The sequence below is a fragment of the Oncorhynchus nerka genome, linkage group LG7 (assembly GCF_034236695.1).
Source record: "Oncorhynchus nerka isolate Pitt River linkage group LG7, Oner_Uvic_2.0, whole genome shotgun sequence".
NCBI classification, from domain to species: domain Eukaryota; kingdom Metazoa; phylum Chordata; class Actinopteri; order Salmoniformes; family Salmonidae; genus Oncorhynchus; species Oncorhynchus nerka.
Window position 1 is genome coordinate 7,334,818 of NC_088402.1, and position 12,342 is coordinate 7,347,159.

The following is a 12,342-nucleotide window of genomic DNA, read 5'->3' on the forward strand; positions in this document are numbered from 1 at the left end:
CTACTGCGGCTGGTACTGCTACTGTAACAGTATAGCTTCCTTCTACTACTGTTACTACTACGGCTGGTACTGCTACTGTAACAGTATAGCTTCCTTCTACTACTGTTACTACTACGGCTGGTACTGCTACTGTAACAGTATAGCTTCCTTCTACTACTGTTACTACTACTACTACTGCGGCTGGTACTGCTACTGTAACAGTATAGCTTCCTTCTACTACTGTTACTACTACGGCTGGTACTGCTACTGTAACAGTATAGCTTCCTTCTACTACTGTTACTACTACGGCTGGTACTGCTACTGTAACAGTATAGCTTCCTTCTACTACTGTTACTACTACGGCTGGTACTGCTACTGTAACAGTATAGTCTACTACTGTTACTACTACCGTCTACTACTGTTACTACTACAGCTGGTACTGCTACTGTAACAGTATAGCTTCCTTCTACTACTGTTACTACTACGGCTGGTACTGCTACTGTAACAGTATAGCTTCCTTCTAATACTGTTACTACTACTACTACTACTACTATGGCTGGTACTGCTACTGTAACAGTATAGCTTCCGTCTACTACTACTACTACGGCTGGTACTGCTACTACTACAGCTGGTACTGCTACTGTAACAGTATAGCTTCCGTCTACTACTGTTACTACTACTACTACTACTACTACAGCTGGTACTGCTACTGTAACAGTATAGCTTCCATCTACTACTGTTACTACTACTACTACTACTACTACAGCTGGTACTGCTACTGTAACAGTATAGCTTCCGTCTACTACTGTTACTACTACTACTACTACAGCTGGTACTGCTACTGTAACAGTATAGCTTCCGTCTACTACTGTTACTACTACTACTACTACAGCTGGTACTGCTACTGTAACAGTATAGTTTCCGTCCCTCTCCTCACCCCTACCTGGGCTCGAACCAGGAACCCTCTGCACACAGACAACAGTCACCCACGAAGCATCAATTCCCATCGCTCCACAAGGGGAACAACTACTTCAAGGTCTCAGACCGAGTGACGTCACCGATTGAAACACTAGTAGCGCGCACCGCCGCTAACCAGCTAGCCATTTCACATCGGTATATACGTGCACACACACAGACACACACACAGACACACACACACAGACACACACACACACAGACACACACACAGACACACACACAGACACACACACAGACACACACACACACACACACACACACACACACACACACACAAACACACAGACACACACACACAGACACACACACACACACACACACACACACACACACACACACACACACACACACACACACACACACACACACACACACACACACACACACACACACACACACACACACACACACCTCAAATGTCAAACATCCATACTGTGCAGGTCAATAATATTAGTACTAATAGAATGAAAGGCCTGTAGAGAAAGTAACAACGTTGCCCTACCAAATAGAAGAACTCTGTGCTCGGAATTGAATCCCTTGTGTCATTTTTGTTTTGTGAGGTTTATTTGATAGAAATAGAAAGTTCATAATGCTTAAGTTGTTATGAGTGTTCTGATTTAAGTAGGACACGTGACACCCCGGCGGCTTTGAGAAAAAACACGGAATATCAGAGTTGTCACGAGATGGCTACGCATATTCATGGCATGAGGCTTGTAGCTCAGTGTCTCTCTCCACTGAAAACAGGCGGCTGACATCAACAACCCTCATCGAATATTCAAAACAAATTATAATAATGAGATGTATCCACCAATCGAAAGAAAGAATAGGCGGGAACAAGACAGCCAGCTCTGCCGCTTTGTGGACAATGAGGTCAACAATGAGGTCAAGATGGAGCTATCAGCATATTGGTTCCACATACAGTGGGGCAAAAAAGTATTTAGTCAGCCACCAATTGTGCAAGTTCTCCCACTTAAAAAGATGAGAGAGGCCTGTAATTTTCATCATAGGTACACTTCAACTATGACAGACAAAATGAAAAAAAAAAATCCAGAAAATCACATTGTAGGATTTTTAATGAATTTATTTGCAAATTATGTTGGAAAATAAGTATTTGGTCAATAACAAAAGTTTATCTCAATACTTTGTTATATACCCTTTGTTGGCAATGACAGAGGTCAAATGTTTTCTGTAAGTCTTCATAAGGTTTTCACACACTGTTGCTGGTATTTTGGCCCATTCCTCCATGCAGATCTCCTCTAGAGCAGTGATGTTTTGGAGCTGTTGCTGGGCAACACGGACTTTCAACTCCCTCCAACGATTTTCTATGGGGTTGAGATCTGGAGAATGGCTAGGCCACTCCAGGACTTTGAAATGCTTCTTACGAAGCCACTCCTTCGTTGCCCGGGCGGTGTGTTTGGGATCATTGTCATTGTCACAGTTGGTGGCTGACTAAATACTTTTTTGCCCCACTGTATCAAATACTTCCAGATCTACACAACATGTTTCTAAGGGTTACGGGTTTATCTGGATTTCAGGGATTATTGCCGATGAACCATAGACCCTGGGCTCTGAGTCCAGGCACAGATCAACAATGCATTTATGTGGTCTTAAGGCCAATACCACAATAACAAGATACGATCTGTTTAACTAAGCGTAGTAGGTCTGCCTATGCTAGAGTTAGTAGGGATCTGGCTTTCCTATCATGGCATGTAGGACATTGGTCACCAGCTCTCCTGGAGAGCCACAGGGTGTGCAGGCTTCTGTCCCAGCTAACACCATGAGGACTAACACACCGGAGGGTCCAGTCTTCTGTCCCAGCTAACACCATGAGGACTAACACACTGGAGGGTCCAGTCTTCTGTCCCAGCTAACACCATGAGGACTAATACACTGGAGGGTCCAGTCTTCTGTCCCAGCTAACACCATGAGGACTAACACACTGGAGGGTCCAGTCTTCTGTTCCAGCTAACACTGTTACGTTCCCCAGTTTATGTGTTGTAGTTTGTAGTTTGTGCATGTGTTTATTTCAGGAAATGGCTCCGGAAATCCCTCAAGCAGCTGATTGGTCGACTCCATGGCTAATTGGTGACTGACTGACTCCGCCCCCTCGTCAAGACTGCTGTCTCCAATTACCCATTCCATCTGAAGATATATAAATGCCAGTGTTCTGTTCAGGAGGGAGATCTTTTTGTAGAGAGATTTGCTAGAGATTTTGCTAGAGATTTTGATAGAGGTTGATTTTGCTGGGAGTTCATTGCTTTGTGAGTTTGTTGCTCAGATAGAGCTTATTTTGATGTCCTTTGGTTCTTAGTTTGTTTGTGAAATTGTTTACTATTCTGTTTCATTTGTTCCCAGGGGGGAAGGGGAAGGCACCTTGGGAGTGCTTAGGCAAGAGGCCCGCGGGCATACATATACCCGTAGCATATTCGCTGTCTAGGCACACTAGGTAAGACCTGGGCGGACCACCCCCTGTATTTTGGTTAGGGCACCAGGTGGTGCTAAATTAGGTAAGTAGTGGGTAGGCAGGTAAGATAGGAGAGGGGGGGACTTTGAGATTTACTTTCTTTGCTTTGGTCCAGCCCCTTTTCCCCATATTACCGTGTAAAGGAATAAAGTCCTTGTAAACGGTATCACATTCTGTCTGTTGTCATCCTTACTCGCACTTACAGTCCATACCTTTTTCCCTTCACGGAGAGTTTAGTTGTAGCAGGGTGTCGCGTTCCCTCTTCATAGAGGCGTGCGTAACAAAAACCATGAGGACTAACACACTGGAGGGTCCAGATTTCTGTCCCAGCTAACACCATGAGGACTAACACACTGAAGGGTTTGTAAGTGTTGGGCTTGACCCCACTGCTGACCCCACTGCTCCATGTGGTTGCATCGTGTCTACTGTCCTGTGGCAGGTAGGCATGCTAGATTTTTATTTTATTTTACCTTTATTTAACCAGGCAAGTCAGTTAAGAACAAATTCTTATTTTCAATGACGGCCTAGCAACAGCGGGTTAACTGCCTGTTCAGGGGCAGAACAACAGATTTGTACCTTGTCAGCTCGGGGGTTTGAACTTGCAACCTTCCGGTTACTAGTTCAATACTCTAACCACTAGGCTACCCTGCTGCCCCGATAATGACTAAGGTGTAAAGAGCAGGTATGGCAAGTAGACTAGGGCTGCTTATTATAGGCAGGTTTGGATGGTGACCCCTTAGTACCTGCAGGCAGGGGTGGGAAAAGTACACAATTGTCATACTTGAGTTAAAGTAAAGATACCCTTAATAGAAAATGACTTAAGTAAAAGTCACCCAGTAAAATACTACTTGAGTATCAAAAGTAAAAGTTATAAACATTATTTCAAATTCCTTATTTTAAGCAAACCAAACGGCACCATTTCAACAACAAACAAAACATTAAGTACAGCCAGGGGCACACTGCAACACGCAGACATAATTTACAGATAGCCAGGGGCTGCAACACACAGGCATAATTTACAGATAGCCAGGGGCTGCAACACGCAGGCATAATTTACAGATAGCCAGGGGCTGCAACACACAGGCATAATTTACAGATAGCCAGGGGCTGCAACACGCAGGCATAATTTACAGATAGCCAGGGGCTGCAACACGCAGGCATAATTTACAGATAGCCAGGGGCTGCAACACACAGGCATAATTTACAGATAGCCAGGGGCTGCAACACGCAGGCATAATTTACAGATAGCCAGGGGCTGCAACACGCAGGCATAATTTACAGATAGCCAGGGGCACACTGCAACACACAGGCATAATTTACAGATAGCCAGGGGCACACTGCAACACGCAGGCATAATTTACAGATAGCCAGGGGCTGCAACACGCAGGCATAATTTACAGATAGCCAGGGGCTGCAACACGCAGGCATAATTTACAGATAGCCAGGGGAACACTGCAACACGCAGGCATAATTTACAGATAGCCAGGGGCTGCAACACGCAGGCATAATTTACAGATAGCCAGGGGCACACTGCAACACGCAGGCATAATTTACAGATAGCCAGGGGCTGCAACACACAGGCATAATTTACAGATAGCCAGGGGCTGCAACACACAGGCATAATTTACAGATAGCCAGGGGCTGCAACACGCAGGCATAATTTACAGATAGCCAGGGGCTGCAACACACAGGCATAATTTACAGATAGCCAGGGGCACACTGCAACACACAGGCATAATTTACAGATAGCCAGGGGCACACTGCAACACACAGGCATAATTTACAGATAGCCAGGGGCTGTAACACGCAGGCATAATTTACAGATAGCCAGGGATGTTCTCTGTTTAGTGAGTCTGCCAGATCAATGGCAGTAGCGATGACCAGGGTGTGAATTGGACCATTCCTGTCCTGCTGAGCATTCAAAAATGTACAGGTGGATGACGTTTGACATGGTTCAGTAAATGAGTCACGTAGGGGATGACGTTTGAGATTGTTCAGTAATTGAGTCATGTAGGGGATGACGTTTGAGATTGTTCAGCAACTGAGTCACGTAGGGGATGACGTTTGAGATTGTTCAGCAACTGAGTCACGTAGGGGATGACGTTTGAGATTGTTCAGTAATTGAGTCATGTAGGGGATGACGTTTGAGATTGTTCAGCAATTGAGTCATGTAGGGGATGACGTTTGAGATTGTTCAGCAACTGAGTCACGTAGGGGATGACGTTTGAGATTGTTCAGCAACTGAGTCACGTAGGGGATGACGTTTGAGATTGTTCAGCAACTGAGTCACGTAGGGGATGACGTTTGAGATTGTTCAGCAATTGAGTCATGTAGGGGATGACGTTTGAGATTGTTCAGCAGCTGAGTCACGTAGGGGATGACGTTTGAGATTGTTCAGCAACTGAGTCACGTAGGGGATGACATTTGAGATCGTTCCGTAATTGAGTCACGTAGGGGATGGATGAACTTTGACATCGTTCAGTTCTTATTCTGACAGATCTGAGTTTTTGTGTGAGTGACTTGTTTTCCTTCCGGAGGTTGTGATGATGGGTTGTGGTAGGTAGTTCCTGTTGTCGGCCTGGAGGAGGTTGTGATGATTGGTTGTGGTAGGTAGTTCCTGTTGTCGGCCTGGAGGAGGTTGTGATGATGGGTTGTGGTAGGTAGTTCCTGTTGTCGGACTGGAGGAGGTGGCGGGCAGACTGGAGGCAGACTGTTGGGTTCCTCTCTCAATCAGTGGTCAGAGGTTGAGTGTTCAGCTGATGTGTTAGCTGCTGTATCCAAGGATAGACCAGCATGCTCACGTCTTTATTATACTCCAATTGTCCAGTCATGGTTGAGGTGAGATAGTATTGCCATGCATGGGCACTGTATTCTAGTACAGGCCCATAGTTGGTGGTGTAGATGGTGACTAGTCTGGGTTTGGGAATTAGAACCCATAATCCAAGGTTTTGCATGGGCATGTTCTAACAACTGAGAACCACAAAGCGGTTCTGGTTCCCCTTTTCCACCTGCTGGTCCAGCTCAGGTCATCCTGGATCCCAGCAGTTTTAAAATTACATGTTCAGATACAAAGGGTCCAAAGGGGGGGTTGGGTTGTTTGTAAAGCAAACATGCAGGACTTTGCACTTGTTTGGGTTGATCTGCATGGAGTGCTCATTTACCTAAGAGCACCATATTTTCTAGAACATGTTGAAGGTTGGATAGCAGCCCACACTCTTATTAATGCACTGTGCCATCAATGTATTTCCACCTGTGATGGAACTTCTGAAGTTCACTGTCGATGAAGACAAGGGGTCCAAGAAGTGTACCTTGAGTCACTCCATAGGTCAGATGTTGACACGGTGCCTTAGTGCCTCAACCTCTGCTTCCTGTTAGAGATGAAGCTACAGACCCAGCAGGATAAGAGACTCTCTGACTCCTAGATGAATCAAGCACTTAGTTACCACTGTAAGGTACATTTGGTTGAAAGCTGCTGTTAATACGGTGCCATGTATAATGGTCTTACCTGGGTCCGTGGATTTTACATCTCATCTAGGAGGCATCTGTCATTTAACCTGCCCTTTTTACTCCCAGAGTTGTCTTGATTCAAGCATGTGGCCGATGTCTTCAAGCATCCAATCGGTTGCAAAACTATCAGCCACCTTAGCTCCAATACTGTTCCAGTATTCTACAGATGTAATGGCTGTAGAACCATTCAGACTGGGTTCATGATGTTTATTTATTATGTTTATTAGTTATATTTTCTTCTGTCTCTGTCACGGGTGTCGTCTTGAAAATGACTGGACCAAGGTGCAGCAGGTGGAGCGTACATTTTTCTTTATTCTTTTAAATGTCGCCAACAAAACAATAAACAACAAAAACTAACGTAAATCTCCGTAAGGCTATACACGCATTAAACGAAGACAACAACCCACAAATGAGAAAAGGAAAAAAGGCTGCCTAAGAATGATTCTGTTAGAGGAATTCTAAATTCCTATATGTTTTGTAGCCAAAATCAAATTCGCACTCTCTCTATTTCATTAATGAGTTGTAAGTTCATTAATTATGCATGAAGTAGATCGAGACCAGTCTTAAAAGTCAGGTAACAGTGTTTATTACAAGAGAGTACTGACCAAAAATACAAAAGAACCTTACATTTTAAAGAGAGAACATAAAATGACATCATCAGTTTCTCACACTATCTCCGATCCACACAATAGCGCAGGTCTGGAGATGTCTTCTACTCCCCTCATAAAACAAACATTCCAATCTGTCTAAAAGATAAACTTTTCTCCACTAATGGAACATAAAACAAACATTCTTATCTGTCTGAAAAGATATGCCCTCTTTCTCCCTTCCCCGCAAGGTACAGACAATTAATTTGTTTTACTTACATTTTCAGTAACAGCTTAACCAAGAACCCATACATTTCATACCATAACATAATAGTATTAAAATAAATGGTTCTTAAATAAATGTATACATAATTAATCATTTCAACTATAATTTCCTCCAACAGATTCCCAATCGGAGACAACGATAGACAGCTGTCCCTGATTGAGAATTATACCCGGCCAAAAACAAAAAAACAGAAAGCATAGACTTTCCCATCCGAGTCACACCCTGACCAAACAAACATAGAGAATAAAAGGATCTCTACGGTCAGGGCTTTTCCATCCGAGTCACACCCTTACCAAACATACATAGAGAATAAAAGGATCTCTACGGTCAGGGCTTTCCCATCCGAGTCACACCCTGACCAAAGAAACATAGAGAATAAAAGGATCTCTACGGTCAGGGCTTTCCCATCCGAGTCACACCCTGACCAAACAAACATAGAGAATAAAAGGATCTCTACGGTCGGGGCTTTCCCATCCGAGTCACACCCTGACCAAAGAAACATAGAGAATAAAAGGATCTCTACGGTCGGGGCTTTCCCATCCGAGTTACACCCTGACCAAAGAAACATAGAGAATAAAAGGATCTCTACGGTCGGGGCTTTCCCATCCGAGTCACACCCTGACCAAAGAAACATAGAGAATAAAAGGATCTCTACGGTCGGGGCTTTCCCATCCGAGTCACACCCTGACCAAAGAAACATAGAGAATAAAAGGATCTCTACGGTCTCCAAGACACCCAAGTTCCAGCCGAGAAATGAGAGCTGTAAACAGTCGAGGTTCCAATTCTCACGTTTGCAGTCTATTGAAAAAAAAAAGAAGGTAAATGTCATCATGACAATTCCACAGTAGCCTGCCAAGTGGCTCAGCGGTCTAAAGGCACTGCATCTCAGTGCAAGAGGTGTCACTACAGTCCCTGGTTCAAATCCAGGCTGTATCACATCCGGCCGTGATTGGGAGTCCAATAGGGTGGTGCACAATTGGCCCAGTGTCATCTTGGGTTTAGCTGGGGTAGGAATTTGTTCCTTCCTAGTTATTAAATAAAGGTAAAAAAATATTTATATTTAAAAAGTGCAATATTGTTTTGCTATTCAACAGATATATTGACACTATCAATTGAATGCATTCAGTTGTACAACTGACTAGCTATCCCCCTTCCCCTTCATAGGTCATAAGGAATTATAAATGAGGGCTAACAGATCATTTGACCATTTCGAGCGGCTGGGTAGCCTAGTGGTTAGAGCGTTGGACTAGTAACCGGAAGATTGCAAGTTCAAACCTGACAAGGTGCAAATCTGTCGTTCTGCCCCCTGAACAGGCAGTTAACCCACTGTTCCAAGGCCGTCATTGAAAATAAGAATTTGTTCTTAACTGACTTGCCTAGTTAAATAAAGGTAAAAAGTAGAATACAGCCTATATTTTGTGACTTCATAAGTGTATTTAGATCCACGTCAGTAAAAAAGACAGAATATCTTGTGGTTTCACCGTGTCAAGTAAGTCACCTAGATAGCTGCACGTCGTAGGGAGAGTGAGGAGAGATTCCACCTCTTGTGAATGAGTGAGGAGAGATTCCACCTCTTGTGAATGAGTGAGGAGAGATTCCACCTCCGTGCTGTTGAGGCCCTACCCTCCACTAAGAGGCTGAACCCTCCGTGCTGTTGAGGCCCTACCCTCCACTAAGAGGCTGAACCCTCCGTGCTGTTGAGGCCCTACCCTCCACTAAGAGGCTGAACCCCATGCTGTTGAGGCCCTACCCTCCACTAAGAGGCTGAACCCTCCGTGTTGTTGAGGCCCTACGCTCCACTAAGAGGCTGAACCCCATGCTGTTGAGGCCCTACCCTCCACTAAGAGGCTGAACCCCATGCTGTTGAGGCCCTACCCTCCACTAAGAGGCTGAACCCCATGCTGTTGAGGCCCTACCCTCCACTAAGAGGCTGAACCCTCCGTGCTGTTGAGGCCCTACCCTCCACTAAGAGGCTGAACCCTCCGTGCTGTTGAGGCCCTACCCTCCACTAAGAGGCTGAACCCTCCGTGCTGTTGAGGCCCTACCCTCCACTAAGAGGCTGAACCCCATGCTGTTGAGGCCCTACCCTCCACTAAGAGGCTGAACCCTCCGTGTTGTTGAGGCCCTACGCTCCACTAAGAGGCTGAACCCCATGCTGTTGAGGCCCTACCCTCCACTAAGAGGCTGAACCCCATGCTGTTGAGGCCCTACCCTCCACTAAGAGGCTGAACCCCATGCTGTTGAGGCCCTACCCTCCACTAAGAGGCTGAACCCTCCGTGCTGTTGAGGCCCTGCCCTCCACTAAGAGGCTGAACCCCATGCTGTTGAGGCCCTACCCTCCACTAAGAGGCTGAACCCCATGCTGTTGAGGCCCTACCCTCCACTAAGAGGCAGAACCCTCCGTGCTGTTGAGGCCCTATACTCCACTAAGAGGCTGAACCCCATGCTGTTGAGGCCCTACGCTTCACTAAGAGGCTGAACCCCATGCTGTTGAGGCCCTACCCTCCACTAAGAGGCTGAACCCCATGCTGTTGAGGCCCTATACTTCACTAAGAGGCTGAACCCCATGCTGTTGAGGCCCTACCCTCCACTAAGAGGCTGAACACCATGCTGTTGAGGCCCTATACTTCACTAAGAGGCTGAACCCTCCGTGCTGTTGAGGCCCTACCCTCCACTAAGAGGCTGAACCCCATGCTGTTGAGGCCCTACGCTTCACTAAGAGGCTGAACCCCATGCTGTTGAGGCCCTACCCTCCACTAAGAGGCTGAACCCTCCGTGCTGTTGAGGCCCTACCCTCCACTAAGAGGCTGAACCCCATGCTGTTGAGGCCCTATACTTCACTAAGAGGCTGAACCCCATGCTGTTGAGGCCCTACCCTCCACTAAGAGGCTGAACCCTCCGTGCTGTTGAGGCCCTACCCTCCACTAAGAGGCTGAACCCCATGCTGTTGAGGCCCTACGCTTCACTAAGAGGCTGAACCCCATGCTGTTGAGGCCCTACCCTCCACTAAGAGGCTGAACCCTCCGTGCTGTTGAGGCCCTACCCTCCACTAAGAGGCTGAACCCTCCGTGCTGTTGAGGCCCTACCCTCCACTAAGAGGCTGAACCCCATGCTGTTGAGGCCCTACCCTCCACTAAGAGGCTGAACCCAAAGCTGTTGAGGCCCTATACTTCACTAAGAGGCTGAACCCCATGCTGTTGAGGCCCTACCCTCCACTAAGAGGCTGAACCCTCCGTGCTGTTGAGGCCCTACCCTCCACTAAGAGGCTGAACCCCATGCTGTTGAGGCCCTACCCTCCACTAAGAGGCTCACCCTCCGTGCTGTTGAGGCCCTACCCTCCACTAAGAGGCTGAACCCTCCGTGCTGTTGAGGCCCTACCCTCCACTAAGAGGCTGAACCCCATGCTGTTGAGGCCCTACCCTCCACTAAGAGGCTGAACCCCATGCTGTTGAGGCCCTACCCTCCACTAAGAGGCTGAACCCCATGCTGTTGAGGCCCTACCCTCCACTAAGAGGCTGAACCCCATGCTGTTGAGGCCCTATACTTCACTAAGAGGCTGAACCCCATGCTGTTGAGGCCCTACCCTCCACTAAGAGGCTGAACCCTCCGTGCTGTTGAGGCCCTACCCTCCACTAAGAGGCTGAACCCCATGCTGTTGAGGCCCTACCCTCCACTAAGAGGCTGAACCCTCCGTGCTGTTGAGGCCCTACCCTCCACTAAGAGGCTGAACCCTCCGTGCTGTTGAGGCTGAACCCCATGCTGTTGAGGCCCTACCCTCCACTAAGAGGCTGAACCCTCCGTGCTGTTGAGGCCCTACCCTCCACTAAGAGGCTGAACCCCATGCTGTTGAGGCCCTATACTTCACTAAGAGGCTGAACCCCATGCTGTTGAGGCCCTATACTTCACTAAGAGGCTGAACCCCATGCTGTTGAGGCCCTATACTCCACTAAGAGGCTGAACCCCATGTTGTTGAGGCCCTATACTTCACTAAGAGGCTGAACCCCATGCTGTTGAGGCCCTATACTTCACTAAGAGGCTGAACCCCATGCTGTTGAGGCCCTACCCTCCACTAAGAGGCTGAACCCCATGCTGTTGAGGCCCTATACTTCATTAAGAGGCTGAACCCCATGCTGTTGAGGCCCTACCCTCCACTAAGAGGCTGAACCCTCCGTGCTGAGGCCCTACCTCCACTAAGAGGCTGAACCCCATGCTGTTGAGGCCCTACCCTCCACTAAGAGGCTGAACCCCATGCTGTTGAGGCCCTACCCTCCACTAAGAGGCTGAACCCCATGCTGTTGAGGCCCTATACTTCACTAAGAGGCTGAACCCCATGCTGTTGAGGCCCTACCCTCCACTAAGAGGCTGAACCCTCCATGCTGTTGAGGCCCTACCCTCCACTAAGAGGCTGAACCCTCCGTGCTGTTGAGGCCTTACCCTCCACTAAGAGGCTGAACCCTCCGTGCTGTTGAGGCCCCTTCACTAAGAGGCTGAACCCCATGCTGTTGAGGCCCTACCCTCCACTAAGAGGCTGAACCCTCCGT